Raw genomic sequence first — 27,270 nt, forward strand, 5'->3', positions numbered from 1 at the left:
CTCTTTACCCACTTCTTCATCCCTTAGCACTGCTTTTTTAATGTGCAATTTTTTACTCCTGTATAATGATATCATTTTCACATACCTTTTCTCTGCACCTAGGCTACTCTTTTCTATATTGCTAACATTCTTTTTTTTTTATAATTTTTAAATTTTTTTATAAACATATAATGTAGAGGTACAGGTCTGTGAATCACCAGGTTTACACACTTCACAGCATTCACCATAGCACATACCCTCCCCAATGTCCATAACCCCACCACCCTCTCCTGACCCCTCTCCCCCCAGCAACCCTAGTTTGTTTTTTGTTTTTTTTGTTTTTTTGGGTTTTTTTTAGATTTTATTTATTTGACAGAGATCACAAGTAGGCAGAGAGGCAGGCAGAGAGAGAGGAAGGGAAGCAGGCTCCCGCTGAGGAGAGAACCTGATGCGGGGCTCGATCCCAGGACCCTGGGATCATGACCTGGGCCAAAGGCAGAGGCTTTAACCCACTAAGCCACCCAGGTGCCCCCCTAGTTTGTTTTGTAAGATGAAGAGTCTCTGATGGTTTGTCTCCCCCTGCAATCCCATCTTGTTTCATTTATTCTTTTCCTCCCACCCAAACCCCCCATGTTGCATCTCCATTTCCTCATATCAGGGAGATCATATGATAGTTGTCTTTCTCCGATTGACTTATTTCGCTAAGTATAATACTCTCTAGTTCCATCCACGTCATCGCAAATGGCAAGATTTCATTTCTTCTGATGGCTCCATAGTATTCCATTGTATATATGCACCACTTCTTCTTTATCCATTCATTTGTTGATGGACATCTAGGTTCTTTCCATAGTTTGGCTACTGTGGACATTGCTGCTATAAATATTCAGGTGCACGTGCCCCTTTGGATCACTACATTTGTATCTTTAGGGTAAATACCCAGTAGTGCAATTGCTGGGTCATAGGGTAGCTCTATTTTCAACATTTTGAGGAACCTCCATGCTGTTTTCCAGAGTGGCTGCACCAGCTTGCATTCCCACCAACAGTGTAGGAGGGTTCCCCTTTCTCCACATCCTCATCAGCATCTATCATTTCCTGACTTATTAATTTTAGCCATTCTGACTGGTGTGAGGTGGTATCTCATTGTGGTTTTGATTTGTATTTCCCTGATGCCGAGTGATGTGGAGCACTTTTTCATGTGTCTGTTGGCCATCTGGATGTCTTCTTTGCAGAAATGTCTGTTTATGTCCTCTGCCCATTTCTTGATTAGTTTATTTGTTCTTTGGGTGTTGAGTTTGCTAAGCTCTTTATAGATTTTGGATACTAGCCCTTTTTCTGATATGTCGTTTGCAAATATCTTCTCCCATTCTGTCAGTTGTCCTTTGGTTTTGTTGAATGTTTCCTTTGCTGTGCAAAAGTGTTTGATCTTGATGAAATCCCAATAGTTCATTTTTGCCCTTGCTTCCCTTGCCTTTGGCATGTTCCTAAGGAGAAGTTGCTGTGGTTGAGGTGGAAGAGGTTGCTGCCTGTGTTCTCCTCAAGGATTTTGATAGATTCCTTTCTCACATTGAGGTCCTTTAACCATTTTGAGTCTATTTTTGTGTGTGGTGTAAGGAAATGGTCCAGTTTCATTGTTCTTCATGTGGCTGTCCAATTTTCCAAACACCATTTGTTGAAGAGGCTGTCTTTTTTCCGTTGGACATTCTTTCCTGCTTTGTCAAAGATTAGTTGACCATAGAGTTCATGGTCCATTTCTGGGCTCTCTATTCTGTTCCATTGATCTATGTGTCTGTTTTTGGGCCAGTACCATCCTGTCTTGATGATGACAGCTTTGTAATAGAGCTTGAAGTCCAGAATTGTGATGCTACCAACTTTGGCTTTCTTTTTCAATATTCATGTAGATTGCTTTAGGTAGCATAGACATTTTCACAATATTTGTTCTTCCAATCCATGAGCATGGAATGCTTTTCCATTTCTTTGTGTCTTCCTCAATTTCTTTCATGAGTACTTTATAGTTTTCTGAGTATAGATTCTTTGCCTCTTTGGTTAGGTTTCTTCCCAGGTATCTTAGGGTTTGGGTGCAACTGTAAATGGGATTGACTCCTTAATTTCTCTTCTCATGTCTTGCTGTTGGTGTAAAGAAATGCAACTGATTTCTGTGCATTGATTTTATATCCTGACACTTCACAGAATTCCTGTACAAGGTCTAGCAGTTTTGGAGTGGAGCTATTCGGGTTTTCCACATAAATATCATATCATCTGCAGAGAGTGATAGTTTGACTTCTTCTTTGCTGATTTGGATGCCTTTAATTTATTTTTGTTGTCTGATTGCTGAGGCTAGGACTTCTTGTACTATGTTGAATAGCAGTGGTGATAATGGACATCCCTGCCGTGTTCTTGACCTTAGTGGAAAAGCTTTCAGTTTTTCTCCATTGAGAATGATATTTGCGGTGGGTTTTTCATAGATGGCTTTGATAATATTGAAATATGTGCCCTCTATCCCTACACTTTGAAGAGTCTTGATTAGGAAGGGATGCTGTACTTTGTCAAATGCTTTTTCAGCATCTATTGAGAGTATCATATGGTTCTTGTTCTTTCTTTTATTGATGTGTTGTATCACATTGACTGATTTGCGGATGTTGAACCAACCTTGCAACCCTGGAATAAATCCCACTTGGTTGTGGTGAATAATCCTTTTAATGTACTGTTGGATCTTATTGGCTAGTATTTTGGTGAGAATTTTCACATCTGTGTTCATCAAGGATATTGGTCTGTAATTCTCTTTTTTGATGGGATCCTTGTCTGGTTTTGGGATCAAGTTGATGCAGGCCTCATAAAATGAGTTTGGAAGTTTTCCTTCCATTTCTATTTTTTAGAACAGTTTCAGGAGAATAGGAATTAATCCTACTTTAAATGTTTGGTAGAATTCCTCTGGAAGCCGTCTGGCCCTGGGCTCCTGTTTGTTTGGAGATTTTTGATGACTGTTTCAATCCCCTTACTGGTTATGGGTCTGTTCAGGCTTTCTATTTCTTCCTGGTTCAGTTGTGGTAGTTTATATGTTTCTAGGAATGCATCCATTTCTTCCAGATTGTCAAATTTGTTGGCATAGAGTTGCTCATAGTATGTTCTTATAATTGTTTGTATTTGTTTGGTGTTAATTGTGATCTTTCCTCTTTTATTCATGATTTTATTTATTTGGGTCCTTTCTCTTTTCTTTTTGATAAGTGTGGCCAGGGATTTATGAATCTTACTAATTCTTTCAAAGAACCAGCTCCTACTCCTAGTTTCGTTGATTTGTTCTATTGGTTTTTTGGTTTCTATTTCATTGATTTCTGCTGTGATCTTTATGATTTCTCTTCTCCTGCTGGGTTTAGGCTTTCTTTGTTGTTCTTTCTCCAGCTCCTTTAGGTGTAGGGTTAGGTTGTGTATTTGAGATCTTTCTTGTTTCTTGAGAAAGGCTTATATTGCTATATACTTTCCTCTTAGGACTGCCTTTGCTGTGTCCCACAGATTTTGAACCATTGTGTTTTCATGAATTTTTTCAAATCTTCTTTAAATTTCTGGTTGACCCATTCATTCTTTAGAAGGATGCTGTTTAGTCTCCATGTATTTGGGTTCTTTCCAAATTTCCTCTTGTGATTGAGTTCTAGCTTCAGAGCATTGTGGTCTGAAAATATGAAGGGGATGATCCCAATCTTTTGATACCAGTTGAGACCTGATTTATGACCCAGTATGTGATCTATTCTGGAGAATGTTCCATTGCACTAGAGAGGAATGTGTATTCTGTTGCTTTGGGATGGAATGTTCTGAATATATCTTTGATGTTCATCTGGTCCAGTGTGTCATTTAAGGTCTTTATTTCCTTGTTGATCTTTTGCTTGGATGATCTATCCATTTTAGTGAGGGGAGTGTTAAAGTCCCCTACTATCATTGTATTATTGTTGATGTATTTCTTTGATTTTGTTATTAATTGGTTTATATAGTTGGCTGCTCCCATGTTAGGGGTGTAGATATTTAAAATTGTTAGGTCTTCTTGTTGGACAGACCCTTTGAGTATGATATAGTGTTCTTCCTCATCTCTTATTTTAGTCTTTAAAATCTAATTGATCTGATAAAAGGATTGCCACCCCAGCTTTCTTCCTATGTCCATTAGCATGGTAAATTGTTTTCCACCTCCTCACTTTAAATCTGGAGGTGTCTTTGGGTCTAAAATGAGTTTCTTGTCGGCAACATATTGATGGGTTTTGTTTTTTTTATCCATTCTGATATGCTGGGTCTTTTGATTGGGGCATTTAGGCCATTAACATTCAGGGTAACTATTGAGAGATATGAATTTAGTGCCATTGTATGGCCTGGAAGGTGACTGTTACTGTATATTGTCTCTGTTCCTTTCTGATCTACTACTTTTAGGCTCTCTGTTTGCTTAGAGGACCCCTTTCAATATTCCTGTAGAGCTGGTTTGCTGTTTGCAAATTCTTTCAGTTTTTGTTTGTCCTGGGAGCTTTTTATCTCTCCTATTTTTCAATGATAGCCTAGCTGCATATAGTATTCTTGGCTGCATGTTTTTCTCATTTAGTGCTCTGAATATATCATGCCAGTTCTTTCTGGCCTGCCAGATCTCTGTGGATAAGTTTGCTGCCATTCTAATATTTTTACCATTGTATGTTACAGACTTCTTTTCCCAGGCTGCTTTCAGGATTTTCTCTTTGTCACTAAGACTTGTAAATATTATGATTAGGTGACAGGGTGTGGACCTATTCTTGTTGATTTTGAGGGGGGTTCTCAGCACCTCCTGGATTTTGATGCTTGTTCCTTTTGCCATATTAGGGAAATTCTCTCCAATAATTCTCTCCAATATATCTTCTGCTCCCCTCTCTTCTTCTTCTTCTTCTTCTGGAATCCTAATTATTCTCATGTTGTTTCTTCTAATGGTGTCACTTATCTCTCGAATTCTCCCCTTGTGGTCCAGTATTTCTTTATCTCTCTTTTGCTCAGGTTCTTTATTCTCTCATTTGGTCTTCTATCACTAATTCTTTTTTCTGCCTCATTTATCCTAGCAGTAAGAGCCGCCATTTTGGATTGTACCTCATTAATAGTTTTTTTAATGTCAACTTGGTTAGATTTTAGTTCTTTTATTTCTCCAGAAAGAGCTTTTATCTCTCCAGAGAGGGTTTCTCTAATATCTTTCATGTTTTTTTCAAGCCCAGCTAGAGCCTTGAGAATTGTCATTCTGAACTCTAGATCTGACATATTACCAATGTCCTTATTGATTAGGTCCCTAGCCTTTGGTGCTGCCTCTGGTTCTTCCTTTTTGTGCTGACTTTTTCCGCCTTGTCATTTTGTTCACATAAGAATATATGAAGGAGCAAATAAAATACTAAAAGGGTTGCAAAGACCTCAGTAAAATATGGTTGAACCAAACCAGAAGAGACCCCAAATTGTGGGAGGCAAAAAGGGGATAAAAAGAAGTTCAGAAAAAAAAATTAAAAAAGGAAAACAAATTAAGAAAAAATATAAAAAAAACCCATATGTATATATATTAGACTGGTGACTAGAACAGGGTCACCCAGTTAATTTTGGGAGCATTTTGGTCTCTTAGAAGAAACTACCTCCCAAAATTTTAAAGAATGAAAAACATTTATAGGGGTAAACACAATGAAGGAATGGAATATTCTTATAAAGATGAAAAAAATTTTTTTTAATTTCTATAAAAGGAGTTGATAATGTAAGTTGGTTGGGAGAATAAAGAAAAAGAAAATGGTGAGAATTTGCTTGGGCTGGAGGCTAGAACAAGCCCCGAGCTAGATTTAGGGTATATTTCGATCTATTAGAAGAAGTTGTATCCCAGGGGCGCCTGGGTGGCTCAGTGGGTTAAGCCTCTGCCTTCAGTTCAGGTTGTAATCTCAGGGTTCTGGGATTGAGCCCCACAGACAAAGATCTGTCTACTTATGATCTCTCTGTCAAATAAATAAATAAAAATTTAAAAAACATTAAAAAAAAAGAAGTTGTATCCCAAATTTTTTAGAAGAAAAACCGTATATGTATACAAAAAATAAAGTTAGATACAATGATTTATAAAATATGACTATAATAATGAAGGTTCACAGAAGATTATTATTATTTTTTTTAATGAGAGGTATTGGTAAGATAAACTAGTTAAAAAACGTTAAAAGAGGAAAGGGTAAAAGTTAAAAAAATTTAGCAGAAGAAAAAAAATAAATAAAATTAATTAACTGCAAGACTAAAGAATCAAGGGGAGAAAGCCTTGAATTCCATGCTTTGCTTTCTCCTCCTCTGGAATTCCGCTGTTCTCCTTGGTAAGTGAACTTGGTCTTTGCTGGATTTCTTGTTGATCTTCTGGGGGAGGGGCATGTTCTCAAGTCTTTGCCTGAGGTGGTATTGCACTGCTCTTACCAGGGGCCAGGCTGATAATCCACTTGGATTTGCTTTCGGGAGCTTTTTTTCCTGAACGCTTTCTGTAGAGTTCCAGAGTATGGGAATGAAAATGGCGGCCTCCCAATCTCTGGCCCGGAGGAGCCGAGAGCTCAGGGCCTCACTCCTCAGTGGGCCCTCAGAGAAAAGTGCTTAATCACTTCTGTTTCCCTGGCCTCTGGCCACACTTGGATAAAAGCGCTCAATCACTCCCATCTCCCTGGTCTCTGGCCCCACTCCGATCTCATCCAACCTGTGACTGGTTCAAGGTAACACCGACCTGAGAGCTCACTCCTTGGCTATGTCTCTGTAGCTAGCTTCCCTGCTCTAATACCTGTGAGCTCTGTGACACTCAGACACCCCTGGTCCTCCTGTGACCCCGTGGGACCTGGAGCCATGCTGACCCCACGTGGGCTTCACCTTGATTTAGCCTCTGGAGTGATGTCCCTCAGTGGAGCAGACTTTTAAAAGTTCAGATTTTGTGCTCCGTTGTTCCACCACTTGCCAGGAACTGGCCCTTTCCCCTGTGGTCTATCTTCCTGTTGCTTTGGATTCACTTCTCCGCCGGTCCTACCTTTTAGAAAGTGGTCAATTTTCTGTTTCCAGAATTGTTGCTTTTCTTCTCTTTGATCTCCTGTTAGATTTGTAGGTGTTTGCAATGGTTTGATAAGTTATTTAGCTGATCTCCTGCTACCTGAGGCCATCTCAGCCTGCTACTTCTCTGCCATCTTGACTCCTCTCCTCCATCCCTTAGCACTTTATCATTCTGTCCCTCAACCAAATCCCTCTGTCAGGAGAAGATCTGACAAACTCATTCACACTAAACAGCATATGATTGATAAGGTTCAATGAGAAATCTTTCCGTGATCTGTTGTGAATATTTTTTAGAAGCAAAGATTTAAGCTGAAGGTTCAGTGAAGTTGGTAAGGTATAATTTCACAAGGTAGTGAAGTAGGAGTAGGGCAAGGACAAGAGATATTTCAGGGACAGTGAGCTCTCCCCCAAGTCTGTGCAATCATACCATGGAGTGAAATACTGAGTAACAACAAAAAGAGTAGTATTTTGGGTAAAGGCAATTTATTCTGCCTGCAGGGTCCAGTGCTTTAAAAAATGGCTTTATTGAGATATAATATATGTACCATACAATTCAACAATGTATGTACATTTCAGTGGTTTTGAGTGTATTCACAGAGTTCTGCAACCATTATTCCTTTCTAATTTTAGGACATTTTCTTCACCTCAAAGAGAAGTGCTGTACCAATTAGCAGTCATTCCCCATTCTTCCTCCTTCCAGCTCCAGGCAACCAATAATCCACTTTGTCTATATGGATTTTCCATATTCTGACCATTTCATATAAATGCAGTCATACAATGTGTAATCTTTTTGGACTGCCTCATTTCACTTAGCAGAATGTTTTTAAAGTTCATCCATGTTATGGCATCTGTCCCTATTTCATTCCTTTCTACTATTAAGTAATATTCCATTGTATGGATGTTCTGCATTTGGTTTACTCATTCATCAGCTGGAGGTCACGTGGGTTGTTTCCACTGTTTGGCTATTATGAATCATGTTACTATGAACATTCATGTACAAGTTTTTGTGTGGACATGTGGTTTCTTTTTTCTTAGGTATATACCTAGGAGTGGAATTGCTAGGTCCTATGGTAACTCTAAGTTTACTAACTCTTTTGATGAACTGGCAGACCATTTTCCAAAGCAGCTGCACCATTTTAAATTTCCACCAGCAATGTGTGAGACTTCCAGTTCCTCCACATTCTTACCAACACTTGTTTTTATCTTGTTTTTTGAGTATAGTCATATTGGTGGTTGTGAAATAGTATCTCATTGTGGTTTTGATTTGTATTTTCCTGATGGCTTGCCCAACACCTTTTGTACCCTCCTTTAGCCCCTGATGGACATGGTTCCATTGTTTCTGTCAAGTGAAATTTCTTTTTTTTCTCTTTTCTAGCTAATGACCAATAGAGATTAACACAATGATGGCGGCTTTGCTTTAAATGAAACTGATCTTTATGATTTGGATGATTGATACTCAAGATACATTCAGGGGGAACCTATCTTGTCTGTAGAACATGTGACTCTTAATGTCAGGGTTGTAAATTTGAGCTTCACATTGGATATAGAGATTACTTAAAATATAAAAAACCAAAACAATATTATTAAAAATTATATATATATATACACACACATACATACATACATATATGTACACATGTGTACATATGTGTGCATATAATGCACACACACATATATATATATATATATTTTTTTTTTTTAAATTCAGGTCAAGAGCAGGAATGCTGTCCAGAAATGAAAATCTAACTTTGTTTGTGAGAGGGGCAGATACCAGTGAATAGAAACAAATCATGGTTTTGCTCGACATGTCACTTCAATCTTAGCATATTGCTAAATGGCCCTTTGCTGTAATTTGAAATTGTGGGAGAGCAGTGACTATCCTAAAACTCTTGTAGGAACCGAGAAAGATGAATAGTCTACTCTATTTTCTTAGATATTCAGAACATTAGTAGCATTTCAGCATTGCAGAAAATCTTCATACTGCTTTCATTTTCATTTATCTCCAGTCAGAAGGAACTCAACTGTGAAATGATATCAGAACCCCTGGTGCAGGAGAGTCTCTGTTTCCTCAAGTTTGCTTGGCTGACTTCATTGGGCCATTATCCCTGAAGTGTTTGCAGAGGCCAGCAGCTATTAAGGACTTTAGGCAAGATTTTACCATATCATTAACTTTGAGGAATTTTATTTTGTTTTGATTATTATTGTTTTTATATATTAGATGTATTATGCTTATTAATTGTATTATAATATTCATAGCTATTTAAGAAGTATTAAACTATATATTCCTTCCTATAGGAAGGAATCTATTTTTTGGTCTTTGATATCCTAGTGTTTAGAACAGTACCTGGTACACAGTAAGTACTCACAGATATTTGTTAAATGGATAAATAGATGAATCGAATGCTTTTTATACCTGGCACATAATAAATGCTCAGTAAGTGTTAGCTGTTATTTTAAAGTGCAAGTTTTTGGTTAAGCACTTTATAGTGGATACTCACTTAATTCTCCTACCAACCAAGAAAGAGAAATATTGTTATTGTAATATTAATTTTACATATGAGGAAAGGAAGAGCTCAGAGAGTTAAGTAATTTGTTCAAGGTCACACATAGGAGTGGTAGCGGGCAGAGCTGCGGCTGGAACCCAGCAACACTTGTCTACTAAGCTTGTACCCTTATTCACAGTGCTCCTCTGCCTTTGCTATTGAAGTATAAACAATCAAAGCCCTGTGCCCTTTTATCATTGCCTGGCAGCTCCAGAACTGCCGGATGTTACGATTTAAACAGAAGACAGGTGCTCTTGTGTATGAACCATCTCTCCTTGCTCTGCAGCAGACGGCCCTTTGAAGTGGAGAGAACAGATATTCAGGGAATAGAAAAAGGAAACTTCAGACTGCTTGAATTTCATATGAAAAGTTGTCAGTTAGTGTTATTGATCCACCCCACATGTAGCAGCTGGTAAAGGGTTTGTTTTAACTTGCTTTTCTCCTGATGTTTAGAAGTTTTGCTGCGAGTCATAGAATTGAGAGACCGCCTAAACTCAACCTAGTTTTTCTGATGTGTTACTTTAAGAATTTATACTAATGCTCCCTTCTAATAATAATAGCTATTTCCAAAGGGTGAAAAGAGGAAACTTAAGGTGGTGGCTTATTCTGGGAGGAAAAAACAAACACCTTTTCTGAGAGTCAAGAAAAACATGAACACAAAAATCTGTGCTGACTTGTATTTTAGAGTTTCTTGGAGCTATTCCTTTGCTAATAAGTCTTAGTGACTAATTATAGCCAAGAAAAATATGGGATATGTGCAGATTTGAAGAAATTAGGCTAGACATTTAAAAAATATATGAGGTTACTGGCAAATGAGATTTTAAATAAAAATTAAGAATAGTTTCTATCACAAATACTGATCTGTCAAGAAGAATGATTAGAAATTTGTGGGTTACTACAAGAATTTGTAAAAGTTGAAAATTTTAAGGACATTCAGCAAGGCCAGATCTAGTCAGTATTCTTTGAGTGATAGTAGATTTTCAGGGAGATGTGTTCCTCAACTTCACAGACAACTGGGCTGAAGTTACAGTGCTGCACGGCTAAAGAAAAACAGAGTATTTAGCAGTTACCAAGATTTAAAAAAAGCAAAGCTGGGTGATGGTTCCCCAAATTCATTTCTTTATCTAAGTTTATTTCCCATATGGTTTTTCAAATGGGAAATCTAACAGTAGTGAACATTATTGTGAATCTGGCAAGCCCTCATTCCTTTAATTATTATTATTTTTGTTGTTATTGTTATTTTAATTTTTAATGCTGTCTGGATGTGGCTGAGTTTGGCAGGTAGCTTGAGCCAATCAGCATAGCTTATATCCTTTGGGCCACAGGCATCAATTTAGGAATAGGTATATGACCCAGGTTGAGCCAGTGGAATCCGGGTCTAGGACTTCTGTCCACTTTCTTGGGTGAGAGAAGCCCTTCTTTTCTGCTTTGGTTGAGAAGAAAAGAATGTGTAAATCTGAGGCTGGTGACAATCATTTTGTCCTCTCTGTTGTCACAGTGATAGGAGTGGATTCTTGGAGGTAAAAATTAACACAGAGGGAAGCAGAAAAGGATTGGGAAGAGACTGGGTCCTGGAGACATGGGTTCAGCCTTTAGATCTAGGTGTGTTCAAAAGCATCTTTGTCCTTCGACTCTTAAGTTCCATGAGCCAATAAATGCCCCCATACGACTTTTTAAAAAAAACCTATTTGAGTTAGTTTCTTCCTTGCAACCAAAGCATACTGACTGATTTTTTGAGATAACTTTTAATTTAATTGACCTTTACCAGCTCCCAACTAAAGATCCATACACATACTTACACACCAAGGCTACTTACGATGGGCTTTATAGCACAGTCCTGATCATATGTAAATCTTTTACTGCTAGGTATACAATTAGGTATATTATTTCATCTAAATATTTGGGGGTAGATTTTATTTGTTTGTTTGGGGGGTGGGGTAGAGGCAGAGGGAGAGAGAGAGAATCTTAAGCAGGAATCTCTGCACACCCTGTGCAGAGCCTGATGGTGGGGCAGGGGGCCTCAATCTCACAACCTCAAGATCATGACCTGAGCTGAAATCAAGAGTCAGATGCTTAACTGAGTGAGCCACCCAGGCACCCTGGGAGTAGATGTTTTATCTGGAAAAATGACATGGTGCCTTGGTAATAGTGTCCTGATGTAACTTTATTCTATATAGTTTTCATTTAGTAACAAATTAAGAGTACAGTCTTTATTTTTGGGTCTCATACAAAACTAGGATGTTCTTTTTTAAAATTTATTTTTTATTAAAAAAATTTTTTTAAAAGAGTTTTATTTATTTATTAGAGAGAGATATTGAAAGAGAGAGAGAGAACAAGCGGTGGGAAGGGCAGACGGGGAGAGAGAGAGATAGAGAAGCAGACTCCCTGCAGAGCAGAAAACCCAGTGTGGGGCTCAATCCCAGGACCCAGAGATCATGTCTTGAGCCAAAGACAGCTGCTTAACGAACTGAGCCAGCCAAGGGCCTCAAATGTAAGTTGTTCTTATGTCCTATCCTTGGGCATATCATACCTTTGTAGATAGTAAGTGTTATGGACTAAATGTCTATGTGCTCTGCAAATTCATATTATTGGAATCCTAATCTGCAGTATGATGGTATTAGTAAGTATGGGTCAAATATGGGAGATAGAGCCCTCATGAATGGGTTAATGTACTTATAACATAGATGGCAGAGATCTCTGTTATTCCTTCTGCCATGTGAGGGCAAGGTAAGAAGACAGCCTTCTGTTAACCAGGAAGTGGACAGACACTGAACCTGTGGGCACCTTGATTTTGGACTTCCCAGCCCCCAGAACTGTGAGAAATAAATGATTGTTGTTGAAGCCACATAATCTATGGCATTTTGTTATAACAGCTCAAGTGGACTAAGACAGTAAGAAATCCATAAATATATGAATTATTTTTCAATTGTTCCTGTTAATTGAAGTATGACTTATTTTCTTATCTCTTATCTCATTTATTAGTGAAATAAAATTCAGTGTCAACACTATCAGAATATTTTTTTGTGCTTTGACGTAAATAAAAGGTAGGAGGTATGAATCCTTTTTTAAATGTATTTTTAATTTATTTTTAAAAAGATTTTATTTATTTGACAGAGAGATAGCAAGAGAGGTAACACAGACAAGGGGAGTTGGAGAGGGAGAAGCAGGCTCCCCACCTAGCAGGTAGCCCAACGTGGGGCTCGATCCCAGGACCCTGGGATCATGACCTGAGTGAAAGGCAGATGCTTAACGACTGAGCCACCCAGGTGCCCCTAACTTAACCTTTCTTAACATTTTCTTATTCCTCAGTCAAAGATTGTTTATTAGGATTTATACCCTGCATGCTTAATATTTTGTCTTTGAAAATACATTTAATTTAAAATATTCTAATAAGTTTATATTTAAAAGTTATGTATTTTTTTTTAATTTTTTTATTTTTTATAAACATATATTTTTATCCCTAGGGTACAGGTCTGTGAATCACCAGGTTTACACACTTCACAGCACTCACCAAAGCACATACCCTCCCCAATGTCCATAATCCCACCCCCTTCTCCCAAACCCCCTCCCCGTATTTTTTATAATTAGTTAAGCTTCAATGATAGAAGCAGAGCCATTATGGGATGTGAGAGAAGTGATTTATTAAAAGAGTTAGAACTTGTAGAACTATGGGAGGAGCTGGAAAAGAGAGGGTCCAAAAAGGAAATTGAAGGATCAGAAAATAAAAATCATTAACCAGTTAATATGAAAATCCAGATATCCAGCTGCCAGAGTAAGACTGGGAAGGGAAGGGTCATGGAAGAACCTATGGAGAGCCAAAACTCTGTGTGTCCACTATCAAAGGCCTGTGGATGGGCCTGGGGCTGCTGTTGAGGGGAAGTGTATGGAGGACTGAGGACAGCCAGGGCAAACTGGAACCTCATGCTAACTCTGTAGCAGTCTATCCTTGCATTTTATCCCAGTGGCCTTCAGAGAATCATGGCTAAACCTCACTTCCACTGTCTGCTTGAAAAAGTTCTTATTTAAGCTGACTCCAGTCTGGAAACATACAGGGAAGAGAATTTAGGGAAGCATAATTTCTAGCTCCGTATTTGCTCTTAACACTTTATGATTAATTTGGATTTGAGTTAATTGAAGTGTTGTGCCAAAGGTGGTTACACTAAAGAAACTCTGATGGAAAGAAATGGTTAAAGGCAGGAGCTTAGAGTTAGATGGACCTGAGTTTAAAGTTCTGGCTTCACCATTGTCTAGTTGGACAACTAAAAAAATTTTCTCTAAGCTGTAGTTGCATTATCTGTGAAAGGGAAATGCTAATCAGATCTACTACATAGAGTTGATGAAAGAATTAAACAGATGTGTTGGACTTAACATAGTGAACAGCAAATTGCAAGCATGCATGAGTTTTTGTTATTTCAAAACAAAATTTCAAATTTCATAGAGGAGCTGCCGAAGGCAAGAGTTTTAAATGACAATAGTCAATTTGGATGTGGATTCTTCTCAGTATAATCCTACTCCTCAATTTACTTTCTTAATTTACTGATGATGATTCTTGTTCATTTTGGATTTTACAAAAACAGAATATGTGTGCTTATCTCATGATAAGCCTTGTAGATTTTGTTTTCCAAGTAAGACTTTATTCATTTTTGTCTTATACTAATAATTCTTCTCTGAGGTATGATAGTTTAATACTTTAATCAGTTTCAACCAGTTTGGGTAGTTTTTTCCCCTCTCATATACATTCAAACTTCATATAGTTCTTCCTTTTCAGTGTTTCTGATTGGCCTGTTACATAAATTTTAATTGTCTTGGCCATAATTATTAACAGTCCCTTGTATGATAGAAACAAGTCATGGTGATATTCTGGCTTTATTAGATTTTCTGCTGAACTGCCGTTTCTTTCTTCTTCATAACTAGCTAATAGGTTTTCTCAAGTCAACTCCTAGTTAGAGTACTAAACTATACCATCAACATTGCCACAGTTGATCATGCTATTTTTATGTATACATACACATACACAAAAACTTATATTCTTGTTACTTAGTTTGGCATCCTCCTTCATTATGTGATTGTTCCATGTTAGTAAAAATTCTTCATTCCCTATTTTTATTATTTATATTATTGTTGCATATAAACATATGTAAAACTCCCCTCATAAGGTCTGGGACATAGTTAGCATTCAAATGGTAACTTTACGCATATCTCTGTATCTAAAATTGCCTTTATTTGTATAAAGTCTTTGGATTTATAATTACAAACATTTTAGTATTCTTAACACAAGTTGTCAACTTTTTTCAAAAAAGGTGTCTTTCTTTTTACACTATAACCAGGAATTGATATTTTTTGAAAGTTTATTCTCTTTTTACAAGGAACAAATATTCTTTTTCCCTCTATGTATTATTTAAAATGTCTGTGTTTTTTATGTTAACAGTAATATGGTCTGCCAGAACTTGATTTTATGAGCTTCACAAATGATTGTGTGCCTACGTTTCTCCTGGTACTTCTTAGTTTTTATGGAATGTATCTCTTCAAAGGAAAGTAACAAGGAAAGAGGGAAATGAGCCATAAGTGACTCTTAATGACAGAGAACAAACTGAGAGTTGATGGAGGGAAGTGGGCAGGGGGTGGGCTAGATGGATGATGGATATTAAGGAGGGCACCTGTTGTCATGAGCACCGGTTGTTTGTATGTAGGTGACAAATCACTAAATTCTGTTCCTGAAACCAATATTGAACTGTATGTTAACTGACAAAATTTAAATTAAAAAAAAAAAAAGTAAATGCTAAAGAGCTGCTACCAAATACATATCCACAAACAGTTAAAAAAAAAAGTATATATCCCCTTCTTGTGGGTTAGATTTTTAAAAGACCATTTCTGCCTACTTAATTTGAACCTTAAATGTGACTTTGTCGAAGATTCATATGCTGCTCCGGGTGTTTTTTGTTTCTGTTTCTGTTTTTTTGTTTGTTTGTTTTGGTTTGAATTTGACATATTTCTCATAAGGCTTTTACTTTTAACCCATTTTAATCATTATAATTTTATTATTTCTTTTGTAAGCAGTATGTGGTGGCGTTATTATTTAATTGAGAGATTTATACTTTTCACATTTGTGATCTGAAGTGTTTGATCTGTTGTCATCTTATATTATGATTTACCTTTCCTTACTATGACTAATATTTTCTTACTTTTATGACTTTTTCTATAGATGGCCTATGTTTTATTTATTTTTATTTCATTTTTTCCTTTCAATGATTAGGAGACATACAAGATGTTCACTGTGGTTTTTTTTTTAAGATTTTATTTATTTATTTGATAGAGACAGAGATCACAAGTAGGCAGAGAGGCAGGCAGAGAGAAAGGAGGAAGCAGGCTCCCTGCCAAGCAGGTTCCCTACCAGAACCCTGGGATCATGACCTGAGCCGAAGACAGAGGCTTTAACCCACTGAGCCACCCAGGCACCCCTGTTCACTGTGTTTTTAAAGACATCTTTCCAGCTACATTTCAAATCTTTATTTTGGTAAGAATTGTATGGTATTTTTAATGTCTCTATGTCACTTTTATTTTTCACCCATTATTAAATTTCTGATTTTTATCAATTTTATCTTGTGTTGAAGGTCATTTGAATGGTTAGATTTAATAATTAATACTTCTTATATTACATATATTTTATGTAATGTTTTTGAGATTTTTACCTCATTTTGTAATCATGTTTATAATAATTTTATATAGTCAATGATTTGATTTTAGTGTTTACCATCAGTCCTTTTATGCAACAATATTGTTTAAAACGTTAAGTTTTTAGTTTTGATGTCATTCTTAGTTGACTGCCTTTGGAGGTTTGGTACAGCCTAACCTTCCATCTTTTTCTCTCCCAAGTTCTAAAGAATTGATAACAGACACAGGGAGCCAAGTACGATCAGTAATGTCTAAAGTACATGGCTTTTTGGCTGTATTGGTTAGAGTTTAGTTCTAGGGAATTCAGTGGTAGAAAAATGAATCTATTCCTGCTAGTTTCAGCAGGAAAAAATTATAATGTGTTAAATAATTTATGAAATTATCAGAAAGACTGAAGAAACAGATTCTAGGTTGAGCGTAAGAGAGCACCTCCTAGGCTATTGTCCAGAATCTGGCAACCTAGGAAGCTTCTCCCTCTGTTATAATCGGGAAGCATGCAGCTCCAGAGTGATCCTCTCATGGCCATGATCAGGAAACTGCTTCTCTTGCTGCTAACTATACAACTAGATCCACTTGTTACACAATGTGCCAGCAAAATGGAGCCAAAAAGCCATGTACTTTAGACATTACTGATCCCACTTGGCTCCCTGTGTCTGTTATCAATTCTTTAGAACTTGGGAGAGAAAAAGATGGAAGGTTAGGCTCTCCCAAACCTCCAAAGGCAGCCCATAGTCCAGCTAGGGACTGGACTGCAAATGTTGCCCGCAGAAAAGCCAAGGACTTCCATGATTATGCTTGTTAGCAGAAATAGCAGCAGCAGCTGGAGAAGATGGCTTCTGCAACACTAGTGCTTTTTCACATCTTTGGTGAGTATATTTGATAGTCCAAACCTAAATCACACTGGAAACTCAAGCCACAAAGAGTGTACCAATATTTTAGTTTTTTAGTCCCAACTTTACAGGAGTATTCTCTACAAAGAGGATAGAATCGATGCCCAAAGTCAAATCTCTTATCTACAACAGTATTATAGCTGAAAACACTGAGGTTATCTCCCAGAAATGAATTTATTCATTCAGTCGCAAGCACAGATGTACTGCATGCATCCTTTTCCCAAGCCTGGAGGCTCATACTGGCGGTCTACCACTTGAGTCCAAGAAGAGGAGAGTATACGCCACATAATCAGGCAGTTAAAGCAGAGTCAGAAAGGAAGATCAGAGAGAATGTTCGGAGCCCATTTATTGTTTTGAGGCAAAATGAATTGTCCCACAGCCTTCCCTGGAAAGATGGTATTGAGCTGAATCAGGAATATGGTTTTTGTAGTTTGAGATGGGAATGTGAAAGTGAAAGAAATTTTTCTACCAGTGTAATTGCCCTTGATCTTTTAAAAAACAATGGTATGATAGTGGTATGTTTTCTGAACATATAAATCCCCTCTGTATCTGAAAATGTCTTTTTACTATCTTCACATGTGAATGACATCTTGGCAGGGTTATAGTGGGTTATAGCCTTTTCTCCCTAAAAATGACATTTTTGGTTACTAAGTGTTTTAAAGGGAAAAAATCTCAGGCCAGACTAATATTCCTTAGTAGAGAAGACATTTTGTTTGTTATTTCTGTGTAGAGCATTATGGACTTTGTTTTAGGCTGTTAATTGGGCACGTTAACAAAATGTGTAGATATTTGGCCTATTGGTTGAGAGTTGCTTGAAAATTATTGGGCTTTTATACTAAGTTATAAGATCTTTTATCAGATTAGACAAGTTTTCTTCAAATTTGTCTCTGACTATTTCTGTTATAGGTTTTCTGGTTACAGCTTGGGGAAAAACTAATTCTTAATTTGTTCCTCATTGATTGAGCTCCACATCTTATCATACTTTTGTTGCTTTCTCTCTCATCATTTTTATGAGTTTCAAATCATCCTCTTTTTGATCAAATCTGTGGTCAGTACAGTTTTCTGTACTTCTAATTCATTTTCCATTTGATGCCAGGGACCGTCATCTGAAGCTATTGGAGAGATATTCCCTGTCTGACAATGATGGAATGACATTGAGTGTGTCTGTTATATAGAAATTTCTTTTCCCACATCACCTGAAGCTGAATTGGGCAAGACTGTCCACTGTGTGTCACCAGAGCTTTCTTGGCTTCTGCCTCCAAGAGATAGTACTTTTGGGGGTCAGTGTCACCTATAGGGTTTTCATTTGTGGCCAAATTTCTTGTTGAAAAATTTGGCTTCTCAGCATGCAGAGAAAGACAAGTATTCACTGGAGTTACCTCAGTAAGTACTCCTTTGAGGTAGAGGAATAGTCTTCAGTTTTTAGGTAAATAAAGATCTTGTTTCATGAAGTAGAAGATGATGCTTGGAGAACAAATAGCCTTTTATCTCTGTTTCAGGCAGATAAATTGCCCATTTCTAATGGTTAAGTTGACATAAGACAACCTGTATTTCCTAGTCTAGTCCATTAGTCCATTGACCTGATGACCAATGAAGACTCTTCCATGAAGTTGGTCCTAGCTTTCAGTGCTACTGAGCATAGTCTTTGTCTCTCCTTCAGGGATATGATTTATTTGTTTGTTTTTAATATTTTAATTAATAATTGACAGAGACACAGTGAGAGAGGGAACATAAAACAGGGGGAGTGGAGAGAGAGAATAGGCTTTCTGGGGTGAGCAAGGAGCATGATGTAGGGCTTGATCTCAGGATCCTAAGATCATGACCTGAGCCAAAGGAAGACACTTAATGACTGAGCCACCCAGGTGCCTCTAGGGAGATAATTTAGTGGAAATTTGGATTACCCAATTTCAGGAGCTTTTGACCAAGATGTTCTGTTTTAACTGAAAGCTAGTAGTACTATGGTATAGGCTTTAAAGATGTGATAATACTCAGAATCCACCCTGCAAACAGTTTAGTTCATAGACAGTTTTTGAGCTGAAAGTTGGTCTTAGAGAGTATCTAGGAAAATAGAAGTCTATAATTTGGGGAAAATGAGGTGTTTCTAAAATTGGGATTAATTTTATTTTTTGCTCTTTGGATACCATACTTACAAAATTATACTTATGTAGATAGGCTGGTAGAGACTGACAAAACTTTTTGAAATGTATGATGTCACTGAATTCCAACTTGAAATATTAGAACCTATAAAATATGAGAAAACTGATGCTAGAATTAGATAGGAGAGTAAGTAGCTTGTGTAAAGGAAGAGTTGCATTTAATTTGTGTAAGAGACTTATGCTTATGAGCTGGTCCGTAGGCACATGTATCCATATGAGTTTAAAATTTAATTAATTATTGAGAAAATTAAAAATTTAATTCCTCATCACATTAGCTACATTTCAGGTGGTCAATATCCACATGTGGTTAGTGGTTACTATATTGGACTGCATAGATACAGAACATTTTTGTCTTTACAAAAAGTTTTCTTGGACAGTGCTGCTCTGTACAACACCATCTTTAAATCTGCATTTGCCGATGAACTAAAAACTATTGGTTTTTAATGCAGTATATTTTGGGAGGAGGATTTAAAAGTGTCTAAGATAATGGACTCTTGGTTTTATCTGGGTTTCATTTTTAATTCTTTTAAATTTTTTTTTCCTCTGTTTATTTATTTATTTATTTTTAAATTTTTAATATTTTATAAACATATTATTATCCCCAGGGGTACAGGTCTGTGAATCACCAGGTTTAGACACTTCACAGCACTCACCAAAGCACATACCCTCCCCAATGTCCATAATCCCACCCCCTTCTCCCAAACCCCCTCCCCCCAGGAACCCTCAGTTTGTTTTGTGAGATTAAGAGTCACTTATGGTTTGTCTCCCTCCCAATCCCATCTTGTTTCATTGATTCTTCTCGTACCCACTTAAGCCCCCATGTTGCATCACCACTTCCTCATATCAGGGAGATCATATGATAGTTGTCTTTCTCTGCTTGACTTATTTCGCTAAGCATGATACCCTCTAGTTCCATCCATGTTGTCGCAAATGGCAAGATTTCATTTCTTTTGATGGCTGCATAGTATTCCATTGTGTATATATACCACATCTTCTTGATCCATTCATCTGTTGATGGACATCTAGGTTCTTTCCATAGTTTGGCTATTGTGGACATTGCTGCTATAAACATTCGGGTGCACGTGCCCCTTTGGATCACTACGTTTGTATCTTTAGGGTAAATACCCAGTGGTGCAATTGCTGGGTCATAGGGCAGTTCTATTTTCAACATTTTGAGGAACCTCCATGCTGTTTTCCAGAGTGGCTGCACCAGCTTGCATTCCCACCAACAGTGTAGGAGGGTTCCCCTTTCTCTGCATCCTCGCGAGCATCTGTCATTTCCTGAATTGTTGATTTTAGCCATTCTGACTGGTGTGAGGTGATATCTCATTGTGGTTTTGATTTGTATTTCCCTGATGCCGAGTGATATGGAGCACTTTTTCATGTGTCTGTTGGCCATCTGGATGTCTCCTTTGCAGAAATGTCTGTTCATGTCCTCTGCCCATTTCTTGATTGGATTATTTGTTCTTTGGGTGTTGAGTTTGCTAAGTTTTTTATAGATTCTGGACACTAGTCCTTTATCTGATATGTCGTTTGCAAATATCTTCTCCCATTCTGTCAGTTGTCTTTTGATTTTGTTAGCTGTTTCCTTTGCTGTGCAAAAGCTTTTGATCTTGATGAAATCCCAATAGTTCATTATTGCCCTTGCTTCCCTTGCCTTTGGCATTGTTCCTAGGAAGATGTTGCTGTCGCTGAGGTCGAAGAGGTTGCTGCCTGTGTTCTCCTCTAGGATTTTGATGGATTCCTTTCGCACATTGAGGTCCTTCATCCATTTGGAGTCTATTTTTGTGTGTGGTGTAAGGAAATGGTCCAATTTCATTTTTCTGCATGTGGCTGTCCAATTTTCCCAACACCATTTATTGAAGAGGCTGTCTTTTTTCCATTGGACATTCTTTTCTGCTTTGTCAAAGACTGGTTGACCATAGAGTTGAGGGTCTATTTCTGGGCTCTCTATTCTGTTCCATTGATCTATGTGTCAGTTTTTGTGCCAGTACCATGCTGTCTTGATGATGACAGCTTTGTAATAGAGCTTGAAGTCCGGAATGTGATGCCACCAACGTTGGCTTTCTTTTTCAATATCCCTTTGGCTATTCGAGGTCTTTTCTGGTTCCATATAAATTTTAGAATTATTTGTTCCATTTCTTTGAGAAAGATGGATGGTACTTTGATAGGAATTGCATTAAATGTGTAGATTGCTTTAGGTAGCATAGACATTTTCACAATATTTATTCTTCCAATCCAGGAGCATGGAACATTTTTCCATTTCTTTGTGTCTTCCTCAATTTCTTTCATGAGTACTTTATAGTTTTCTGAGTATAGATTCTGTGTCTCTTTGGTTAAGTTTATTTCTAGGTATCTTATGGTTTTGGGTGCAATTGTAAATGGGATTGACTCCTTAATTTCTCTTTCTTCTGTCTTGCTGTTGGTGTAGAGAAATGCAACTGATTTCTGTGCATTGATTTTATATCCTAACACTTTACTGAATTCCTGTATAAGATCTAGTAATTTTGGAGTGGAGTCTTTTGGGTTTTCCACATATAGTATCATATCATCTGCGAAGAGTGATAATTTGACCTCTTCTTTGCCGATTTGGGTGCCTTTAATTTCCTTTTGTTGTCTGATTGCTGAGGCTAGGACCTCTAGTACTCTGTTGAATAGCAGTGGTGATAATGGACATCCCTGCCGTGTTCCTGACCTTAGCGGAAAAGCTTTCAGTTTTTCTCCATTGAGAATGATATTTGTGGTGGGTTTTTCATAGATGGCTTTGATGATATTGAGGTATGTGCCCTCTATCCCTACACTTTGAAGAGTTTTGATCAGGAAGGGATGCTGTACTTTGTCAAATGCTTTTTCAGCATCTATTGAGAGTATCATATGGTTCTTGTTCTTTCTTTTATTGATGTGTTGTATCACATTGACTGATTTGCAGATGTTGAACCAACCTTGCAGCCCTGGAATAAATCCCACTTGGTCGTGGTGAATAATCTTTTTAATGTACTGTTGAATCCTATTGGCTAGTATTTTGTTGAGTATTTTCGCATCTGTGTTCATCAAGGATATTGGTCTATAGCTCTCTTTTTTGATGAGATCTTTGTCTGGTTTTGGGATCAAGGTGATGCTGGCCTCATAAAATGAGTTTGGAAGTTTTCCTTCCATTTCTATTTTTTGGAACAGTTTCAGGAGAACAGGAATTAGTTCTTCTTTAAATGCTTGGTAGAATTCCCCCGGGAAGCCGTCTGGCCCTGGGCTCATGTTTGGAGATTTTTAATGACTGTTTCAATCTCCTTACTGGTTATGGGTCTGTTCAGGCTTTCTATTTCTTCCTGGTTCAGTTGTGGTAGTTTATATGTTTCTAGGAATGCATCTATTTCTTCCAGATTGTCAAATTTATTGGCGTAGAGTTGCTCATAGTATGTTCTTATAATAGTTTGTATTTCCTTGGTGTTAGTTGTGATCTCTCCTCTTTCATTCATGATTTTACTTATTTGGGTTCTTTCTCTTTTCTTTTTGTTAAGTCTGGCCAGGGGTTTATCAATTTTATTAATTCTTTCAAAGAACCAGCTCCTAGTTTCGTTGATTTGTTCTATTGTTTTTTTGGTTTCTATTTCATTGATTTCTGCTCTGATCTTTATGATTTCTCTTCTCCTGCTGGGCTTAGGGTTTCTTTCTTGTTCTTTCTCCAGCTCCTTTAGGTGTAGGGTTAGGTTGTGTACCTGAGACCTTTCTTGTTTCTTGAGAAAGACTTGTACCGCTATATATTTTCCTCTCAGGACTGCCTTTGTTGTGTCCCACAGATTTTGAACTGTTTTAATTTCATTATCATTTGTTTCCATGATTTTTTTCAATTTTTCTTTAATTTCCCGGTTGACCCTTTCATTCTTTAGAAGGATGCTGTTTAGTCTCCATGTATTTGGGTTCTTTTCAAACTTCCTTTTGTGGTTGAGTTCTAGCTTAAGAGCATTGTGGTCTGAAAATATGCAGGGAATGATCCCAATCTTTTGATACCGGTTGAGTCCTGATTTAGGACCGAGGATGTGATCTATTCTGGAGAATGTTCCATGTGCACTAGAGAAGAATGTGTATTCTGTTGCTTTGGGATGAAATATTCTGAACATATCTGTGATGTCCATCTGGTCCAGTGTGTCATTTAAGGCCTTTATTTCCTTGTGGATCTTTTGCTTGGATGATATGTTCATTTCAGTGAGGGGAGTGTTAAAGTCCCCTACTATTATTGTATTATTGTTGATCTGTTTCTTTGATTTTGTTATTAATTGGTGTATATAGTTGGCTGCTCCCACATTGGGGGCATGATATTTAAAATTGTTAAATCTTCTTGTTGGACAGACCCTTTGAGTATGATATAGTGTCCTTCCTCATCTCTTATTATAGTCTTTGGCTTAAAATCTAATTGATCTGATATAAGGATTGCCACTCCTGCTTTCTTCTGATGTCCATTAGCATGGTAAATTCTTTTCCACCCCCTCACTTTAAATCTGGAGGTGTCTTCGGGCTTAAAATGAGTTTCTTGGAGGCAACATATAGATGGGTTTTGTTTTTTTATCCATTCTGATACCCTGTGTCTTTTGATTGGGGCATTTAGCCCATTAACATTCAGGGTAACTATTGAGAGATATGAATTTAGTGCCATTGTATTGCCTGTAAGGTGACTGTTACTGTATATGGTCTCTGTTCCTTTCTGATCTACCACTTGTAGGCTCTCACTTTGCTTAGAAGACCCCTTTCAATATTTCCTGTAGAGCTGGTTTGGTGTTTGCAAATTCTTTCAGTTTTTGTTTTTCCTGGAAGCTTTTAATCTCTCCTTCTATTTTCAATGGTAGCCTAGCTGGATATAGTATTCTTGGCTTCATGTTTTTCTCGTTTAGTGCTCTGAAAATATCATGCCAGCTCTTTCTGGCCTGCCAGGTCTCTGTGGATAAGTCAGCTGCCAATCTAATATTTTTACCATTGTATGTTACAGACTTCTTTTCCCGGGCTGCTTTCAGGATTTTCTCTTTGTCACTGAGACTTGTAAATTTTACTATTAGGTGACAGGGTATGGGCCTATTCTTATTGATTTTCAGGGGCGTTTTCTGAACCTCCTGAATTTTGATGCTCGTTCCCTTTGCCATATTAGGGAAATTCTCCCCAATAATTCTCTCCAGTATACCTTCTGCTCCCCTCTCTCTTTCTTCTTCTTCTGGAATCCCAATTATTCTAACTTTGTTTCGTCTTATGGTGTCACTTGTCTCTCGAATTCTCCCCTCGTGGTCCAGTACCTGTTTGTCCCTCTTTTGCTCAGCTTCTTTATTCTCTGTCATTTGGTCTTCTATATCACTAATTCTTTCTTCTGCCTCATTTATCCTAGCAGTGAGAGCCTCCATTTTTGATTGCACCTCATTAATAGCTTTTTTGATTTCCACTTTGTTAGATTTTAGTTCTTTTATTTCTCCAGAAATGGCTTTTATATCTCTCGAGAGGGTTTCTCTAATATCTTCCATGCCTCTTTCGAGCCCGGTTAGAACCTTGATAATTGTCATTCTGAACTCTAGATCTGACATATTACCAATGTCTGTATTGATTAGGTCCCTAGCCTTTGGTACTGCCTCTTGTTCTTTTTTTTGTGTTGAATTTTTCCATCTTGTCATTTTGTCCAGATAAGAGTATATGAAGGAGCAAGTAAAATACTAAAAGGGTGGCAACAACCCCAGGAAAATATGCTTTAACCAAATTAGAAGAGATCCAAAATCGTGAGGGGGGAGAAAGGGGATAAAAAGAGGTTTAAAAAGGAAGAAAGAAAAAAAAAAAAGGAAAAAAAAAAGAAAAGAAAAGAATTAAAAAAAAGAAAACACCTAAGAAAAATGTAAAAAAGAAAAAAAATATATATTAGATAAACTAGTAAAAAATCGTTAGAAAATAAAAAGGTAACAGTTAAAAAAAGAATTTTACCTGAAGGCGAGAAAAAAAAAACAAAAAATGAAAAAAGAAAAAAATTTAATTAACTGCAAGAGTAAAAAAAATCACAGGGAAAAAGCCATGAGTCCCGTGCTTGGCTTTCTCCTCCTCTGGAATTCTGCTGCTCTCCTTGGTATTGAAACCGCACTCCTTGGTAGGTGAACTTGGTCTTGGCTGGATTTCTTGTTGATCTTCTGAGGGAGGGGCCTGTTGTAGTGATTCTCAAGTGTCTTTGCCCCAGGTGGAATTACACCACCCTTACCCGGGGCCGGGGTGAGTAATCCGCTCGGGTTTGCTTTCAGGAGCTTTTGTTCCCAGAGCGCTTTCCGTAGAGTTATGGAGGACGGGAATACAAATGGCGGGCTCCTGGTCTCCGGCCCGGAGGAGCCGAGAGCCCAGGGCCGCACTCCTCAGTGCGTCCTCAGAGAACAGCGCCCAGTTATTCCCGTCTGCCTGACCTCCGCCCGTGCTCCGAGCTCACCGAGCCTGCGACCGGTTCAAGGTAACCCCGAGCTGTGAGCTTACTGTCGGCTCTGTCTCTGTAGCCGGCTTTCCTGTTCCAATACCCGCAAGCTCTGCGACACTCAGACACCCCCTATCCTTCTGTGACCCTGCGGGACCTGAGGCCACGCTGACCCCGTGTGGGCTTCGCCCCGGTTTAGCCTCTGGAGCGATGTCCCTCAGCGGAACAGACTTTAAAAAGTCCTGATTTTGTGCGTGGTTGCTCCGCCGCTTGGCGGGAGCCGGCCCCTCCCCCCGGGTTCTAGCTTCCCGTCGCTTTGGATTCACTTCTCCGCCGGTTTTACCTTTCAAAAAGTGGTTGTTTTTCTGTTTCCAGAATTTCTGTTCTTCTCTTCGAGCTGCCGATGGATTTTCAGGTGTTTGCAATCTTTAGATAAGCTATCTAGCTGATCTCAGCCTGCTACTTCTCCGCCATCTTGACTCCTCCCCCTAAATCGTTTAATTTTTGAATAAACAATACTTTAGAACATTTAAAAATTTACAGAAAAGTTGCAGAGTTGGTATAAATATTTTCCGTATAACCCTTTTAAAATTTTTTTCAGTTCAATCAGCAGGTAAGAGAATGAATATCTAGTAAACTATTCACATTTGAAATGATTATTAGTATAGTTGGATTAATATCTATCATGATTATAACTATTTTCTTGCATTTTTCTCTTTCCTCTCCCTCCTTTTTCCTGCATTTTCTGGTTTTATTCTATTTATTTTTTTTAACTTTTTATTTTTTTAATTTAATTTCATTTTCTGGTCTTAATTGACCATTTTATATAATTTCATTTTATCTCTTTTAGCATGTCAGTAACTTATTTTTAAAAACTTTAGTGCCTATTTTATGGTTTATAGTACAAATATTTAAATTGATCAAAATCTATCTTCAAATAACACTACCATTTTGTATGGAGTATAGTTACCTTCTAACAGAGTATTCTTAATTCCTTATGTTTGTTGTGGCATTGCTGTCATTCATTTCATTTATTCATATGTTAAAACCAATAATCAGTACACTATTACTGCTTTTTTAAAATTAACATATAATGTAGTATTTGCCCCAGTGATACAGGTCTGTGAATCATCAGGCTTTCACATTTCACAGCCCTCAACATAGCACATACCCTCCCCAATATTCCATAACCCAGCCACCCTCTCCCTATCCCCCTAACCCCCAGCAACCCTCAGTTTGTTTTGTGAGATTAAGAGTCTCTTATGGTTTGTCTCCCTCCCGATCCCATCTTGTTCATTTTTTTCCCTCCCTACCCCCTACAACCTCCACCCTGACTCTCAAATTCCTCATATGAGAGAGATCATATTATAGTTGTCTTTCTCTGATTGACTTATTTCACTCAGTGTGATACCCTCTAGTTCCATGTACGTCATTGCAAATGGCAAGATTTTTTTGATGGCTACACAGTATTCCATTGTATGTATGTATATATATATATATATATCTCATCTTCTTTATCCATTCATTTGTTGATGAACATGGACATCTAGGTTCTTTCCATAGTATGGTTATTGTAGACATTGCTGCTATAA

The 27,270-nt window shown here is 37.7% G+C and overlaps 2 long non-coding RNA genes across 3 annotated transcripts in view; one reads left to right on the forward strand and one right to left on the reverse strand.

Annotated features, from left to right (window-relative positions):
- The window catches only part of LOC309865094, a 327,841-nt gene that overhangs the window by 33,509 nt on the left and 267,062 nt on the right, over window positions 1-27,270 (forward strand). The window lies entirely within an intron of this gene.
- The window catches only part of LOC309865095, a 51,426-nt gene that overhangs the window by 992 nt on the left and 23,164 nt on the right, over window positions 1-27,270 (reverse strand). The window lies entirely within an intron of this gene.

Source organism: Mustela nivalis, assembly GCF_964662115.1.
Source record: "Mustela nivalis genome assembly, chromosome: 5".
Lineage (NCBI taxonomy): Eukaryota > Metazoa > Chordata > Mammalia > Carnivora > Mustelidae > Mustela > Mustela nivalis.